This window comes from Saccopteryx leptura, chromosome 4, assembly GCF_036850995.1.
Source record: "Saccopteryx leptura isolate mSacLep1 chromosome 4, mSacLep1_pri_phased_curated, whole genome shotgun sequence".
NCBI classification, from domain to species: Eukaryota; Metazoa; Chordata; class Mammalia; order Chiroptera; family Emballonuridae; genus Saccopteryx; species Saccopteryx leptura.
Genome location: NC_089506.1, coordinates 26,029,603 through 26,047,487, shown reverse-complemented (window position 1 = coordinate 26,047,487; position 17,885 = coordinate 26,029,603).

The window sequence follows — 17,885 nt, the reverse complement described above, 5'->3', positions numbered from 1 at the left end:
TGGTGCAGCCACTGTGGAAAACAGTATGGAGATTCCTCAAAAAATTAAAATTCGAACTGCCTTTTGGCCCAGCCATCCCACTTTTAGAAATATACCCCAAGAACACCATAGCACTGTTTGAAACGGAGAAATGCACCCACATGTTTATGGCAGCATTGTTTACAGTAGCGAAGATCTGGAAACAGCCCAAGTGTCCGTCAGTAGATGAGTGGATTAAAAAGCTTTGGTACATATATATCATAAAATGGGATACTATGGGACCATGAAAATGAAGGAAATCTTACCTTTTGCAACAACATGGATGGACATGGAAACTATTATGTTAGGTGAAGTAAACCAGGCAGAAAAAATATATATATCTTGGCCCTGGCCGGTTGGCTCAGCGGTAGAGCGTCGGCCTGGCGTGCGGCGGACCCGGGTTCGATTCCCGGCCAGGGCACATAGGAGAAGCGCCCATTTGCTTCTCCACACCCCCCCCCTCCTTCCTCTCTGTCTCTCTCTTCCCCTCCCGCAGCCAAGGCTCCATTGGAGCAAAGATGGCCCGGGTGCTGGGGATGGCTCCTTGGCCTCTGCCTCAGGTGCTAGAGTGGCTCTGGTCGTGGCAGAGCGACCCCCCCCCCCCGAAAGGCAGAGCATCCTCCCCTGATGGGCAGAACTTCGCCCCTGGTGGGCGTGCCGGGTGGATCCTGGTGGGGCGCATGCGGGAGTCTGTCTGACTGTCTCTCCCCATTTCCAGCTTCAGAAAAATACAAACAAAAAAAAAAGAAAAAGAAAAAATATATATATCTTATGATCTCACTCATTTGAGGAATCTAATGAACAATGTGAACTGAAGAACGGACTTGAGAGAGAGGAGAGATTAAAGGGAACAGAAGAAAAGAGCACAGAGGGAAAGGGGATGATAGGATGGGATAAACCTGAAGGGAAGGGAGAGAGCGCTATGAGGAGGGGGCAAGGGAGATGTTGAGGAGAATAGGGGGGAAGAGGGAGGCATTCATGGCAACACTAGAATCTATGTAAACACAATAAATTAAAATCAATTAAAAAACATTTGGCTCTCAAAAGAAATTTTAAAAAAAGAAGTGATGGTAGATACATACAATAAAATATGATTCAGTCACTAAAAAAAATGAATAAAATCTTTCCATTTGCAACAACATGGATGAACCTAGAAGGTATTATGCTGGGTGAAGTAGGTCAGAGAAGAACAAATGCCAAATCATTTTACTTATATCTGAAATCTGAAAAACACAATAAGCAAACAAGCAGAATAGAAACAGATTTACAGATACAAAGAACATTCTATGGGTTGCTGGATGAAGATGGATTGGGGGAATGGATGGAAAAGGTGAACGGATTTAGAAATACGAAGTGATAGTTACAACATAGTCATAAGAATGTAAAATACAGCAAAATGAATATAGTCAATAATATTGTAATAACTATGTATAGTGTCAGGGGGTATTAGATTTATCAGGGTGGTCACTTCATAAGTTACAATACAATGTGTCCGTAAAGTCATGGTGCACTTTTGACCAGTCACAGGAAAGCAACAAAAGATGACAGAAATGTGAAATCTGCACCAAATAAAAGGAAAACTCTCCCAGTTTCATACCTATTCACTGCAGTTCGATAGGGCTCACGCACAGATTTTTTAGGGCTCCTTAGTTAGCTATCCCATATAGCCTCTACAGACTCGTCACTGACTGGTGGCCTACCAGAACAGGGTTTCTCCACCAAACTGCCGGTTTCCTTCAACTGCTTATCCCACCGAGTAATGTTATTCCTATGTAGTGACGCTTTGTTATAAACGCACCGATATTCATGTTGCACTTTGGTCATGGCTTCGAATTTAATGAGCCACAGAACAACACACTGAACCTTCCTCTCTACTGTCCACATCTCAACTGGCATGGCGTGGGCTGCTCCGCTGTATACATGGTGTTACGTCATCATCTGCACATGAACACATGCTGCCACATCATCCTACAGAAACTGGGAGGGTTTTCCTTTTATTTGGTGCAGATTTCACATTTCTATCATCTTTGGTTGCTTTCCTGTGACTGGTCAAAAGTGCACCATGACTTTACGAACACAATGTATATAAATGTCTAATGTTGGAGTTTTACACCTGAAACCAATATAATATTTTGTCAAGTGTAACTGAAAATTTTTAGTATTTTTCAAAAGTTTAATAAATAAAAGATTATGGGCTTAAATCTTTTTTTACCTTTCTTTTTTTATTAATTTTAATGGGGTGACATTGATAAATCAGGGTACATATGTTCAGAGAAAACATATCTAGGTTATTTTGACATTTGATTATGCAGCATTCCCATCACCCAAAGTTCAATTGTCTTCTGTCACCTTCTAACTGGTTTTCTTTGTGCCCCTCCCCTCCCTCAACCCCCTCTCTCTCCTTCACCCCACCCCTTAACCCCCACACTCTTTTCCATGTCTCTGAGTCTCATTTTTATGTCCCACCTATGTATGGAATCATATAGTTCTTAGTTTTTTCTGATGCACTTATTTCGCTCAGTATAATGTTATAAAGGTCCATCCATGTTGTTGTAAATAATCCAATGTCATCATTTTTTATGGCTGAGTAGTATTCCATAGAATATATGTACCAAAGCTTTTTAATCCACTCGTCCACTGATGGGCACTTGGGCTGTTTCCAGATCTTCGCTACCATGAAAAATGCTGTTATAAACATGGGGGTGCATTTCTTCTTTTCAGACAGTGCTATCGTGTTCTTGGAGTATATTCCTAAAAGTGGTATAGCTGGGTCAAAAGGCAGTTCGATTTTTAATTTCTTGAGGAATCTCCATACTGTTTTCCACAGTGGCTGTACCAGTCTGCATTCCCACCAGCAGTGCAGGAGGGTTCTATGGGTTTAAATCTTATCATTAACATGTATGCTTCTTAATCTCTTCTATAAAATGACTGTCCATCATGTTTATAAAATTATGTCACAACAGCAAAACTAGAACTCAAGTACTTGGCTGGTAGTAGATGCTTGATATATGTTAACTTCCTTTTCCTGCTGATTCTGAAGACCAAATGTCTTATATATAAATATACATAAACAACACTTTGATCATACAAATTACTTCACAAGTATAAAATAACACTTATCCTCAGTAAATTAAAACCTTTATCGAAGAACAATACTGTGTACAGCAAGGTATTGATAAACATTGAGCTTTTATTCCTTACCTTTGACAGGAGTTCTCAAAAATTGCTGTGCATGAGAATCTTCTAGATGCCTATACACCAGACATATGCCTTGCTTCCACTCCAGACCTACTAAACCAGAATTTTCCCAGGAGGTGCCAGGAGTATGTATTTTCACAAGTAACTTTAACAAGTAATTTCGAGGCAGTTGGTCTTCAGTACAGAGGGAACATGTGGGTAGTATGTGTTCTCGGTACTATGAAGATACCAGTAGAAGAATTAAACCTGTTATCTTCAGATTTGTATTGCAAATGTACAAATGGGTTTTTTTGCTACATTTATTGATTTCCCCAAAAAATGCCAACACATTACATTGCCCCTGGAGCGTCATTTATCCTCTGCTGAAGCCCTGGTCTCTAGATCACACTTTAAGAAACACCCCTTTCAAATCAAACTACAGTACAGTCATTTAACCCGACCTCATTGAAAACTTGCTGTGAACATTCTCACCATTGACACTGGCTTACTGATTTCCTAATTCTCACAAAGAATGTGTTGTGAGTGGTGGAGATGGGCGGTGTGAAGTGGCAAGAAGGGAGAAGAGGTAAGATGATTTAAAAATTATTTATGAGCACGAAGCAGAGTCCTTAAGCTGACTGTTTAGAAATCGGGCCACTGAAAGTTCTCCCTCTTAATGATACCAGGTATCATTGCGCCCCAAGGAGCGTCTGGGAAAGCGTGCCCAGTGGCCACACCTGCTGCCTTCCGTTTGTTTTCATCACTTGCTGGGGTGAAAGCTGTCGAACCTGGTGACTGGAGGGGGCGTTCAGCAAATAGCATTTTGCTTCACATTAAATGACTTCTTCCTAAGAAATTATCACTGTTATAATAGCAAGACAATTAGGGAAGCAGTGAGAAAGATTTGATTGATATGGCTTCCAATTGTTCCCATCAAAGAAGAGATTTGGTTTTTATGCCAAGTGGGTGATATCTTTTAATATGTATGATATAGCTGTGTGTGTGGTGGGAGGTACATTTAAATTGCTTATTACAAATCAAAAGTAATTGGGTGTATATTTATGCATAGTGTCCTCACTACTTTGCAGATCTGTGGGAAGTGGTTATTGCAAGAGGATTCATTTTGTTTCATTGCAAATGGGTGTTACGTGCATACACGGAAATAAAGTGCTTAGACAAGGAGTTGGCTAACTCAGAGACAGACTACTGCAAACGCCCCAATGGCTTGGAGAACTTTTTAGCTACTGAAAACATGATTTGCAAAACAAACATATACTTGCCACACACACACACATTAAAAAGAGAATGTTTTAAATAAAGCTGAGCATTGCTTTACAAACATTAATTGTGAATATCCTTTAATATATTGACTTCTCTTATGCATTAAGAAAAGTCTCTTGTTTCTCTATTCTGTGTAGTTAAAAAAAAAAATCCAGAGTATCATAGTACAGTCTATTTGTAGGCAATTTGGTGGCAAAATAAGATTATTTGCATTTTCAACATCTCTTTTTAATTTGTGACTCCAGCATTGCACATTAAATTTGCAAAGAATTTCAAGCAATTTAAACACACAAAAAAAGTCTAGGAATAAATCCCATGGAATGCCAATTTTTTAAAATTAATCTGACTTTTAATTATGAACCAATGCTTAGAAGCCACATGTAAATTGTTTTAGTCATTAGGTCTTGAACTCAGAAGTTAATGTTTCTGCCACCTGTGCTGTTTAGTACATCACCACCCACCAAGAACCATTTCTTTTTAACTAGTTTATATAATCATTTTCCTGATGTCTACATCTCTCCTTCTCTCTGTATGCAGACACACATGCATGCACGCTCATGCATACACACCGCTATGTCTTCTCCAGTTTCCCAGTTGATTACACACATTCTTCCACCCAATCTTTATGATCTCTTACCACCTCTAATTATACAGTATATACACATGGAGCTCTGAGCAATGAGACAGATTTGGGGTGTACTTTATGGAAAGCAGTTTCATGTTTATATAGCCACTTTTTAAATTTTTATCCAGATTTATAATTGACATAACATTATGTAAGTTTAAGGTACCACATACCAATTTTATGTACATATATGTTACAAAATGATAACCACAATGAGGTTATCTAACACCTGCATCACCTCACATAATTTCCTTTCTGTGTGTATAGCAAGGACACTGAAGATCTACTGTCTTAGAAACTTCCAAGTACATAATACAGTATTGTTAACTATAGGCACCATGCTGTACACCAGAGCCTCAGAACTTACCTTATAACTGGAAACATGTACTCTTTGACCAACATTTCCTTATTTCCCCCAAGCCAGCTAATGGCAAAAACCATTATCTTTTCCCTTAATGAATCATACTTTAATGTATATGTGCATGGATATTTATAGGTCTACACATAGAAATTTGTTGTGAAATATTACAAGCATAACCACCCTCAACCATGTGCAAGAAAATGAATGTAATATGAAAATTATAAGATCTTGGCCTGTTTTAGTTATGTATTGTTGTGCAACAAAGCACCCCAAAAGTTACTGCTTTTAAAATAAAAGTGACATCATTTTTCATGACCCTGTAGATTGACTGGGTGGTTTTTTTAATGCTTTTTCCAGGGACTACTCGTGTAGCTGCAGAACAGCCAGAGATGGGGCTCAGCTAAGACGGCTGGGAAGCTTAGCATCTCTTTGTGGCCTTTCATTCTGGGCTTTGACATTGCAACAGCTCAGGAAAACATCCCAAGAGGAAAATCTTAAGATAGTGTTTGACAAAGGCTCTTCTTGGGTCACAGCTGTGATGTCCTATTGGTCAAAAAATAAGCCACTAGCCAAGTTCAGAGTCCATGTGTATTCCTTGGAAACTGGAGGGTGTGACTCTTTGGAAATCATTACTCTAAGAATCTACCATGTGCCCAATATAAGATAGTATAGTTGCCCAAAGGTACTAGAGAGTGTCCCTTCATATAAAGGGTAAGATGTCTGAATACAGGCAATCAAACAATCTTTTGAAGAAGACACTTCAGGGTAAATTTGTGTTCCTTGTCAGACAACATTTCCTGTTTGTATGTTCCGCCTGTGACTCTGGGCCAACTACTATGACTCTGCTCAGATCGGTAGGAGATTTGCAGGTGTCTTGCTCCAGTTTCTTCTCTCTATCCATTATCTTTATCCCAGAGCGTGGAATGAGTTGTTATTATGAAAAAGAACCTCTGGGGATAAGGAAAACAAGTTAATGTTTCCTCCAGGAAAGAGAAAACTAAGAAATCCTGAGAAAATCAAGCAATCAGAGCGGAGCTGGTGGAGGAGCAGATAGGCTTTTTATTGGACAGCTTTCTGCCTGAGTTATCCCTCAAGAGATGCTCATGGGCCCTGGACGGTTGGCTCAGTGGTAAAGCGTAGGCCTGGCGTGCAGAAGTCCTGGGTTCAATTCCCGGCCAGGGCACACAGGAGAAGCGCCCATCTGCTTCTCCACCCCTCCCCCTCTCCTTCCTCTCTGTCTCTCTCTTCCCCTCATTTAGCTGAGGCTCCATTGGAGCAAAGATGGCCCGGGCGCTGGGGATGGCTCCTTGGCCTCTGCCCCAGGCGCTAGAGTGGCTCTGGTTGCAACAGAGCGGCACCCCAGAGGGGCAGAGCATCGCCTCCTGGTGGGCGTGCCGGGTGGATCCCGGTTGGGAGCATGCGGGAGTCTGTCTGACTGTCTCTCCCCGTTTCCAGCTTCAGAAAGAAGAAAAAAAAAAAAAAAAGATGCTCATGAATTGCTTTGTGTCTCTCCTTCTCCTTGATCATTTCCTAAGGACCAAGACAGGTTCCATTGTCTACTAACTTATTGGAATTTCACCCAAAGAGTTGAACTTCATAAACTGAATCAAACACCTTGATTTTGAAGCACAAGTGTCCATTATTTATAAAAATTTTAATACTTAACCCGAGAAGGAAAGGTTTTTCTGAGCTAAATTTTTGAGGTGACCTCATTAGCAGATTCCGTGCCCTGGCCTTCTTGGCAAGCTCATCTGAAACATTGCTGTAGTTCGGCAGTTGTTCTGTAAAACCAAGATCTTTCAATACAGCGCGAGATGTGACACCAAGAACTGTCGTGAATGTATTTCAGATGAAAGTCATTTCCTGGAAACAGCCTTCAGAAGCCAAACTTTCCTTCCTACCAAATCTTAGATTCCCAACACAAGCAGCTAGAGTGGGAAACTTGGGCTCAAATCCTATTTTAATAGACTGGGCCATCTAATCCTATAACCAGATACTATTCACTATTAATCAAGTATTAAATAAAGTTAAACTTCCTTAGAGGCATGAACATCTGCTGTGGTGTAAGTCTAAATCTCTGTATTAACAGAAAACCAGAATTGGATGAAAAATACTCAGGTGGTCTAGATTACCAAGGATAATTTTGTTGGACTATGAGGTTTGACATTAAAAAAAAGCTACGATAAATCAATCAAGCCAAATATTTTAGCCCTGTAAAACTAATGTACGGTTTATACAGCCAACTGTAGATAAAGCCCTGAATTAAAATCTAATCTACACATAAGCCTCATGATATTTAGATCTTAATGTCCATGCTGTCAGTTTGTGCCTGTCCCAGCTGTGCCAAAATATAGCTGCGAAAGACCTGGAATCTATTGTTGCAATACCATCTGGGCCCAGAAACAATGGACACGAGAGCCCCCACCAGAGGTCTCCATTCTTACTCCATTTCTACTCCTTTTAAAACCCATTCCTATCATTTCTCCTCAGCAGTTCTCTCTAAATGTAACAGAGGTTGCATGTCAAAACTCATACATTGCCTGACCAGGCAGTGGCACAGTGGATAGAGCGTCGGACTGGGATGCAGAAGACCCAGGTTCGAGACTCCGAGGTCGCCAGCTTGAATGCAGGCTCATCTGGTTTGAGCAAAAGCTCACCAGCTTGAGCCCAAGGTCGCTGGCTCGAGCAAGGAGTTACTCGGTCTGCTGAAGGCCCACGGTAAAGGCATATATGAGAAAGCAATCAATGAACAACTAAGGTGTTGCAACATGCCACGAAAAACTAATGATTGATGTTTCTCATTTCTCTTTGTTCCTGTCTGTCTGTCCCTGTCTATCCCTCTCTCTGACTCTTTCTCTGTCTCTGTAAAAAAATAATAAATAAATAAATAATAAAATAAAACTCATACATTATATTTGGTTTTCATCCTACTTGACTTTTCTATTGATCACTACTTCTTTGAAGGGAGGGGGTTATAATCTGTTTTTTCTTTGCTTTTCAATTTTTTTTTCTTTTCAAATCTACATGGTTATCTCACATATTGCCATGGTGTTTGTCTTTTTTGTGATTCCATCCTTTAAATATTATTTAAACATTTATGCATAGAGTGATAGACAGAATAATGCACCCTTCCCCCATGAGTTCTCATTCTAATCCCCTAAAAACTATGACTACATTACCTTACATGACAAAAGGGACTTTCCAGATGTGATTTAGCATCTGGAGATGGAAAGATTACCTTGGGTTACCTGGTGGGTCCAGACAATCACAGAGGTCTTTGTAAGAGAAAATCCAGAGAGGAAGTCAGATAAAGCAGATGAGGCAATGGAACTAGAGGCTGGATAATGCACTTTGAAGATGAAGAAAGGGGCTATAAGCCAAGAATTGCAGACAGCCTGTAGAAGCTGGAAAAGGCAATGAAACATACTCTGTTCTGAAGCCTCCAAAAGAAACACATTCTAGTCAACACTTCGATTTTAGATTTATGAATTCAGGAACTGTTAGAAAATAAATTTGTGGGGGGTTTTAACCAAGTTTGTGGTTATATGTTACAGCAGCAATAGAAAACCAATACACACTATTATTTTATATGCACAGGTAATAGTTACATCATCTGAAATCCTTGAGAAACTAAATATATTGCTTCCCTCTCTCAGGATAACTTGTGAGCTCATATTCATTGATTTAAACCTGTGGAAAACCTGGAAGTCTAAATTGAGAATACATTCTCCCAGAAATTATTTGGTTTTGCTTCTTTGAGAAGCTAGAGGTACAGTACTACCTGACTAGACTGGCTCCAGTTCATTTCCAGTCTCACAGTTTAAATCCTGAGAGTCTTGAGTTCAACTCCCGCAATTTTTTCTGCAGTAGTAAAGCCCTTTTTCTATAGTAGTGAGGGTATAATCACCTGTCCACTGAGAAACAGGTTCACAGAGGACATTTATTGCAAGTTGGGTAAAAATCCCTTCAAAGAATCTCTTCAGATGTGCTGATTGTGCACCATTTTAGTTTCATCTTTTATTATATTCTTCTTTTTTCTTTCCTTGCCCCTTGGAGATCTTTTTACTTCATGAGAGCCCAAGTATGCAATAAAATCTTTTTAAATAAAGGCTCCCATTTTTTTGAATTTGAAGAAACTGCTTCCCCAGAACATCTAATATGTCAAACTTACTGAAGCATAGGGTTCTACTCCATCCTTCATAACGTTTTTTTGACTTCCAAGGCATAACACTTTTCTGGTTCTTCCTCTACTTCTCTGGCCATTTTTACTCTCCAGACTTTTTAGATTTATCGTACTGTATCCGGCCATGATGTTTAGAGTTTCTCTAGGATTTGTCAGAGAGGCTCTTGGTTTCCCTCCTAATAGTCTCTTTTTCTATTCTATCTGTTTTTAATTTTTAATTAGATTTACTGAGGTGATATTGGTTAATAAAATTATATAGGTTTGCCCTAGCCGGTTGGCTCAGTGGTAGAGTGTCGGCCTGGCATGCAGAAGTCCCGGGCTCGATTCCCAGCCAGGGCACACAGGAGAAGCACCCATCTGCTTCTCCACCCCTCCCCCTCTCCTTCCTCTCTGTCTCTCTCTTCCCCTCCCGCAGCTGAGGTTCCATTGGAGCAAAGATGGCCCTGGCGCTGGGGATGGCTCCTTGGCCTCTGCCCCAGGCGCTAGAGTGGCTCTGGTCGCGGCAGAGCGACGCCCCTGAGGGGGCAGAGCATCGCCCCCTGGTGGGCAGAGCGTCGCCCCTGGTGGGCGTGCCGGGTGGATCCTGGTCGGGCGCATGCGGGAGTCTGTCTGACTGTCTCTCCCCGTTTCCAGCTTCAGAAAAATACAAAAAAAAAAAAACCCAAAAAAGCACAGACAAGCATAGGTGATAAAATCGAAGCTTCCTAGATAATTCCAGAAATTGAATATGTTACTCTGCCAAAGTGAGACTACAATAGGACTTGGGAGAGGTCTCTGGCTGTTGCTTCTCTGTAGCTTCTACCTCTGTGGGCCCACAACCCACAGAGAAAGGAATTCTAGGCAAACTCATTTCTAGCTTAACCAGGTTCACAATAGAACAATTCAGCACAACTCACAACAAATTACTTACATTTTATTAGGAATATTGTAAATATTTAATGTCTCTCTCTTCCATTTTTTTTATAGAAAGACAGGATTATTTATCCATTATTTCAACAAATATTTATTGAGTACCTGCTATGAGGCAAGTACCTTTCTAGGCACTGAGCATAAAGCAAAGAAGAAAATATATAAAAGTTTTCCACTCTCAATTTAGTAGGTGGAATTAGGCAATAAAATAATGTAATATAGAAGAAGACATAGGTACTAAACTGATGGACCTGGGTTTTAAAGAACATTTTATGAACTTGACTCCAATGGCAAGAGAAGTGAAGGCAAAGATAAATGAATGGGACTACATCAGAATAAAAAGTTTTTGCTCAGCAAGAGAAACTGATATAAAAATAAACAGACAGCCAACTAAATGGGAAATGATATTTTCAAACAACAGCTCAGATAAGCGCCTAATATCCAAAATTTACAAAGAACTCATAAAACTCAACAACAAACAAACAAACAATCCAATAAAAAAATGGGAAGAGGACATGAATAGACACTTCTCCCAGGAAGAGATACAAATGGCCAACAGATATATGAAAAGATGCTCAGCTTCATTAGTTATTAGGGAAATGCAAATCAAAACTACAATGAGATACCACCTCACCCCTGTTAGATTAGCTATTATCAACAAGATGGGTAATAGCAAATGTTGGAGAGGCTGTGGAGAAAAAGGAACCCTCATTCACTGTTGGTGGGACTGTAAAGTAGTACAACCATTATGGAGGAAAGTATGGTGGTTCCTCAAAAAACTGCAAATAGAACTACCTTATGACCCAGCAATCCCTCTACTGGGTATATACCTCAAAACCTCAGAAACATTGATACGTGAAGACACATGTAGCCCCATGTTCATTGCAGCACTGTTCACAGTGGCCAAGACATGGAAACAACCAAAAAGCCCTTCAATAGAAGACTGGATAAAGAAGATGTGGCACATATACACTATGGAATACTACTCAGCCATAAGAAATGATGACATCAGATCATTTACAGCAAAATGGTGGGATCTTGATAACATTATAAGGAGTGAAATAAGTAAATCAGAAAAAAACAAGAACTACATGATTCCATACATTGGTGGAACATAAAAATGAGACTAAGAGACATGGACAAGAGTGTGGTGGTTACCAGGGGTGGGGGGAGGGAGGACAGGGGGAGAGTTAGGGGGAGGGGGAGGGGCACAGAGAACTAGATAGAGGGTGGCGAAGGACAATCTGACTTTGGGCGAGGGGTATGCAATATAATTTAATGACAAAATAACCTAGACATGTTTTCTTTGAATATATGTACCCTGATTTATTAATGTCATCCCATTACCATTAATAAAAATTTATTTTAAAAAAATAAAATAAAATAAAATAAAATAAAATAATGTAATATGTATATAACATACACATATATACATGTATAATATTTTTAATGTGATAAAGAACAACAACAAGAAAAAAGTAAGAATGGAGAATGAGAAATATTGGTGTGAAAGTTGAAAGTTGGGCAACCCAGACTCATTCAATTACCCTAAATACCTCCTAATTGTGCAATATTTAAACCTCATTTTCTGCCAATCCAGGAAATTCTGCAAGTTAATATATTAAATCACTGTGTGCTTAAACTAGCTAGGATGGATTCTGTTTTCTACACTAAGTAGCCTGATTTATAAAGTAATTTATAACAGAAAAAGGTTGCAGGCAACAAGGCCTCAGGAAATGAGAGTCTGGTGTCAGTTACCTAAACCGGTAGGGTTCTGAAACTAGTAAATATCTGGATAGCCTCAGGGGATGAGATATTGGCATTCTAGGGCACACAATGACAAAAACAATAACTTAAATTATTACCTATGTTTACCTGAATTAAGAGCCTAGTGAAGCCAAGATTTTAAAGAAATGAAAAGTAGCTCCTATAGACCATAATGAATAACATGGTTAGTACAAGGATGGAGCAGAAAACAAAAAGGAAGGAATGAAGAAAGGAAGGAAGAAAGGAAAGAAGGAAGGAAGGAAGGAAGGAAGGAAGGAAGGAAGGAAGGAAGGAAGGAAGGAAGGAAGGAAGGAGAGATGGAGGGAAGGAGGAAGGAAAGAAGAAAATGATAAAATCAAAATTTTTAATTCTCAGATCAAAGCACAGTTAAAAACAAAACAAATAAAAACTAGCTTCTGCCCTGGCCGGTTGGCTCAGCGGTAGAGCGTCGGCCTAGCGTGTGGAGGACCCGGGTTCGATTCCCGGCCAGGGCACACAGGAGAAGTGCCCATTTGCTTCTCCACCCCTCCGCCACGCTTTCCTCTCTGTCTCTCTCTTCCCCTCCCGCAGCCAAGGCTCCATTGGAGCAAAGATGGCCCGGGCGCGCTGGGGATGGCTCTGTGGCCTCTGCCTCAGGCGCTAGAGTGGCTCTGGTCGCAACATGGCGACGCCCAGGATGGGCAGAGCATCGCCCCCTGGTGGGCAGAGCGTCGCCCCATGGTGGGCGTGCCGGGTGGATCCGGGTCGGGCGCATGCGGGAGTCTGTCTGACTGTCTCTCCCTGTTTCCAGCTTCAGAAAAATGAAAAAAAAAAAAAACAACTAGCTTCTATACTCTAAATGTGTATCATGTCTCCTGGCATCAACTAAAATCACTCACATTCTCAATTTCATATGGATCTGCCAGATATTTCATGGGTTAAATTCTAGTATCAACACATCTCTTATATGAAACACTTGGAACGACTAAAACATTGAGAATTTGAATGAAGGTATTTGGCAAGATTTAATGATTTTATTGTCCTTAAATTGCAAAGGTTGATGAGCCTTGTTACTAGCAGTGATCTCTCACTCTCAGGCGAAATTGGTCATGTCTTGGTCAAACACCTTGACATAGCATTGCCTATGGAAGTTATCTAAAAAATAGTTGACAATCTCCCTTATTATCCACTCTTACCACACATATGTCTCAATTGATTGAAATATAGTTTCAGAGTGGACTACATGAAATAACTTAAAGATGCTAGAAATTCCTGGATACAAAAGAGAGAGGAAGGAGATAAAAATACGGAATGGGCTTATCACAGGTGATGTGATATTTAATTCTATATGTCAAAGTAACTGGGCCAGGAGTTGCCTACATTAAACATTATTTCTGGGTGTGTCTTGTGAGGGTGTTTCCAGATGATATTAGCATTGAATCAATGAACTGAGTAAAGTAGATTGCTTTCTCTAATGTGGATCTCCATCATCTAATCCACTGAGGACCTGAATAGAAGAATAAGCAGTAGAAGAAAAAATTTGTTCCTCTCTGCATGCCTGTAAGAGCTGGAACATGTCTTCTTCCTTTGAGCTGGGATTTACATAATCAGTTCCCTTGGTTCTCAGGCCTTTGTACTTAGACTGAAATTACGTATATCACTATTTTTTCTGGATCTCTCATTTGGAGATAGCAAATCATGGGACTTATTGTCCTTTAGAACCACATGAGCCAATTTCTCATAATAATTCTCTATATACAGAGCTTGGGTTAGGAATAATCAGAATGGTTTGACGCAAGGTATTTTTGACAGTGGATAAGTGCTAATGAGGTCTTTAGAGCTAACATTAATAGCATATACTCTAAGGTTCTAACTGATTGCTATAACTGAAGGAAATCTCTAGAGCAGACAAATAGAGGCCTGATTTAGGGCCTTGTCTAATTCCAGAGCTAATCACTTCACAGAGGCTGACAACTAAAGAAAGGACTCTGTACCAGTGAGGAAGGTTCATCTCATATAGTGACAATATATTTTATAAATAATCTGCCTGGTCTTTCTCAAAGAGGCCTGCCACCACTTTCTAGAATGAGTGTGCCCAAGAAGAGAAGAAACAATGAGATCTTTCAGGAATTATTGCACCCTGGCTCATCTAAAAATATCCTGAGATCCATGGCCTCCACCTCAGCTAGAATGGCTCCAGCCACAAAGGAGCAACTTCCCAAATGTGGAGAGCATCGCCCCCTGGTGGGCATACTGGGTTGATCCCTGTTAGGTACATGGAGGAGTCTGACTGCCTCCCTGCTTCTAACTTTGGAAAAATACAAAAAAAATACAAAAATACAAAAATAAAAATATCCTGAGATCTGCCAGTGCTTTTGTGGGTTTGGTAGTAACTTTGGGCCCCAGTCTAGTTCATAGTAAATTCAGTTCATCTGATAACCCATCCTATGGATATTTTCCCCAGAATAGTAAAATATAGAGTTGAAAAAAAGTATGCTCAGCAACTGGCAAACTACCTATATGGCTTACAGTATGAGAACTAGTGTTATGAAGTGCTCAAAGGAGGCCTGTAGAGCCCCATCTCCCTTCCATATGGTAAACCAGAATCAATACCACATTCCTGGGAAGCTTCAGTTATCAGTGCCATATCAGAAATTTAAAGGCTTCAAGAGTGGTGATTCTTAGCATCCCCATTTAACTCTCTTGCTTGACTTTTGCAAAAGGCAGGTGGAACTTGAAGGAGAACAGTAAATTATCATAAACTTAATTATAAAATTAATCTGCTGTTCCAGATGTGAGCTCTTTACTGGAACAAATCAACATATACTGAAGCACCTGGTGTGCAGTAAGGGTCTGGAAAATGCTTTATTTTCTACAGCATGAAGCCAATATCAGCAAAAGTGGTTTACTGTCCCTTTTTGGTCAGGAGTATAATTTCACTCTCTTGCTTCAATTATCCAAACTTTTGCCAAAATTTTGTTCACAGGGACTCTGATTGTCTCACCAGTTCAGAGACCACCATGTTTTAGTCTATTGATGACACTATATAAATAGAACCTGACAAACAAGAAGTAACTGTAACCCTAAATGCCTTGGTAAGACCTAGTTGTGACTGTGAATGAGCAATAAACCCCAAGATGATTTAACTCAGTGAACTTTCTTGAAGTCCAGTACTCTAGACTGGACATACTCTAAAGTATAAGACAAGTTTCTCGACCTTCCATCTCCCACCACTACAAAAGGGGCCCCATAATTGAATTAGCCTTTTGAAATCAACACATGGCACATTGTGTTTTGTTGATCTGACTCATTTATCATGGGTAGCATTTTTTACTGGAGTCCCAAACAACAGAAAGTTCTTAGCTGATCTAGGGAACAGTGCCAGCATTAAGTCCTTTAGGCCAGAGGATTCAATTCTACTTGTAGTAGCCATGGCAAATTGAAATTCTATGATTGATATCATTTTGTGAAAAGTTTTGCAATGAATTGTGAGCTAAAATGGTATTAATATCTGTTTAAGGTTAAAGAGTTGCTTGACCTGTGGTGGTGCAGTGGATAAAGCGTTGACCTGGAAATGCTGAGGTCACCGGTTCGAAACCCTGGGCTTGCCTGGTCAAGGCACATATGGGAGTTGATGCTTCCAGCTCCTCCCCCCTTCTCTCTCTCTGTCTCTCCTCTCTCTCTCTCTCCCTCTCCTCTCTAAAATGAATAAATAAATAAATAAAGAGTTAAAGAGTTTTCATCATAATGATAGAATTATCATTTACATCATCAGGTCCCTTTTGTAAACTTGATCACAATATGATGTAGTTAAATATTTTTTTTGTGTGTGACAGAGACAGAGAGAGTGACAGAGAGAGGAACAAATAGGAACAGACAGACAGGAAGAGAGAGAGATAAGAAGCATCAATTCTTCGTTGCAGCTTCTTAGTCTCCTTTGTTGTTCATTGATTGTTTTTCTCATATGTGTTTTGACCCGGGGGCTACAGCAGAGTGAGTAACCCCTTGCTCAAGCTAGTGACATTGGTCTCAAGCCAGCTAGCTTTGGTCTCAAGCCAGCAACCTCAGGGTTTCAAACCTGGATCCTCTGTGTCCCAGTCCAACCCTCTATCCACTGTGCCACCGCCTGGTCAGGCTGATATAGTTAAGTATTTTACAATCTTAACCATGCAGAGGTGCCATAAATTGTGGATCCAGTCTGGGTCAATTACTAGGAATGTTTAATATAAACATGGCTATTATTGCTTATTGGATCACACTAAGGTACACAAAGCTGACAGAAAATTGCATTAATAAAAGTGATGCATATGCCAAAACAAACAAACATTGGAAGAGCTTTTCTCCCATTTAAACAATATTCTCTAATTCTCATTCTATGATTCTAAGGATTGTTTCTCTCATACATTGGGAATTCAGTAATATGAACAGCCCAAAGCAAAGCCACAAAAATCTTTTAATATTTTGAAGCAGCCATCTAAGAAAGACGTTGAAAACAAATGTAATACCTACAGTCTGCCTGCAGTTATTCTCTGTAAAGCTCTCTCTGCCACAGGTGGAAGTAAACTGACTTGTCTGGAGACCAAGACTTAGTAGTCACAAAAAGATCATTCTGTGTTTCAGAACACTGGTTAGTCTCAAGTTCATCTCTTCTTGCTTCCGAACTAAAAGTAGTTCAACATCAAGTTTCAAATACAAATTGACATCACTAAATATAATTTTATTAAAACAATCAAAAGAAAAAAATTTCTACAGTTTTTAGAAGATATGATTTCCATGATAATCACAGCAAATTACAAGAATAAGAGAAAAGGCGATTTTAATACTGGTGGTGAGGTCAGGGAGATTTTTCTCTTCCTAGTGCATAAGGACCATGAAAGAATTGAGTGGGAACACCAGGGGAAGGGGGAGGGGGAGGGCACATCATGTGGGCCCAATGAAAGTATGGGTAATGGTAAGGTCTTAGATTAAGGAATTATAATGACATTATTATTAATATTAATTCACAAGGCTATGTCTGGGATTAAAGAGTATGCACTCTTTCTTCCTTATGGTATCAATTAGATTCATAGCACTTCATCTGACAACTCTCAAATTGATCTTATATTCGGGAACCAGTCAAAGATATGAACGTAGGAGAGAAAAAAATACAAGACTATTTTGCTCCTTTCACATCTGTCAGTTTTCCTCTTCCAGGACTACTTCTGGCAGCATTGCAAAAACCAGAATTTGTCTTTTGTTCTTAAGTCTCCACACTCTTTGTCATTTTGACATTAGCAAAATAGAAATAGATAATGATGGCATGTGATGGAGGAAAAAGGCGCTGAACCCAGCAGCCAGGAAACCTAGACGTGAGTCCTAGTTTCACCACTGTCTGGAGGTGAAGCCTTGAGTAAATTTCAGCTTTCGCCAATAACAACTTGTAGGTTGGGTTTACTCTTTGGTAGTTTTGCTCTCATCTGTGAGAACATGGTACAGGTTGAAGCTGAAAATGTTTCTCAGTCTCACTTTTCTTACAATCTATCTCATATACCAGCTACACCCGGTACCAATCTCGTTGGCTTTCCAGTTATTTTTAATTTTATAAT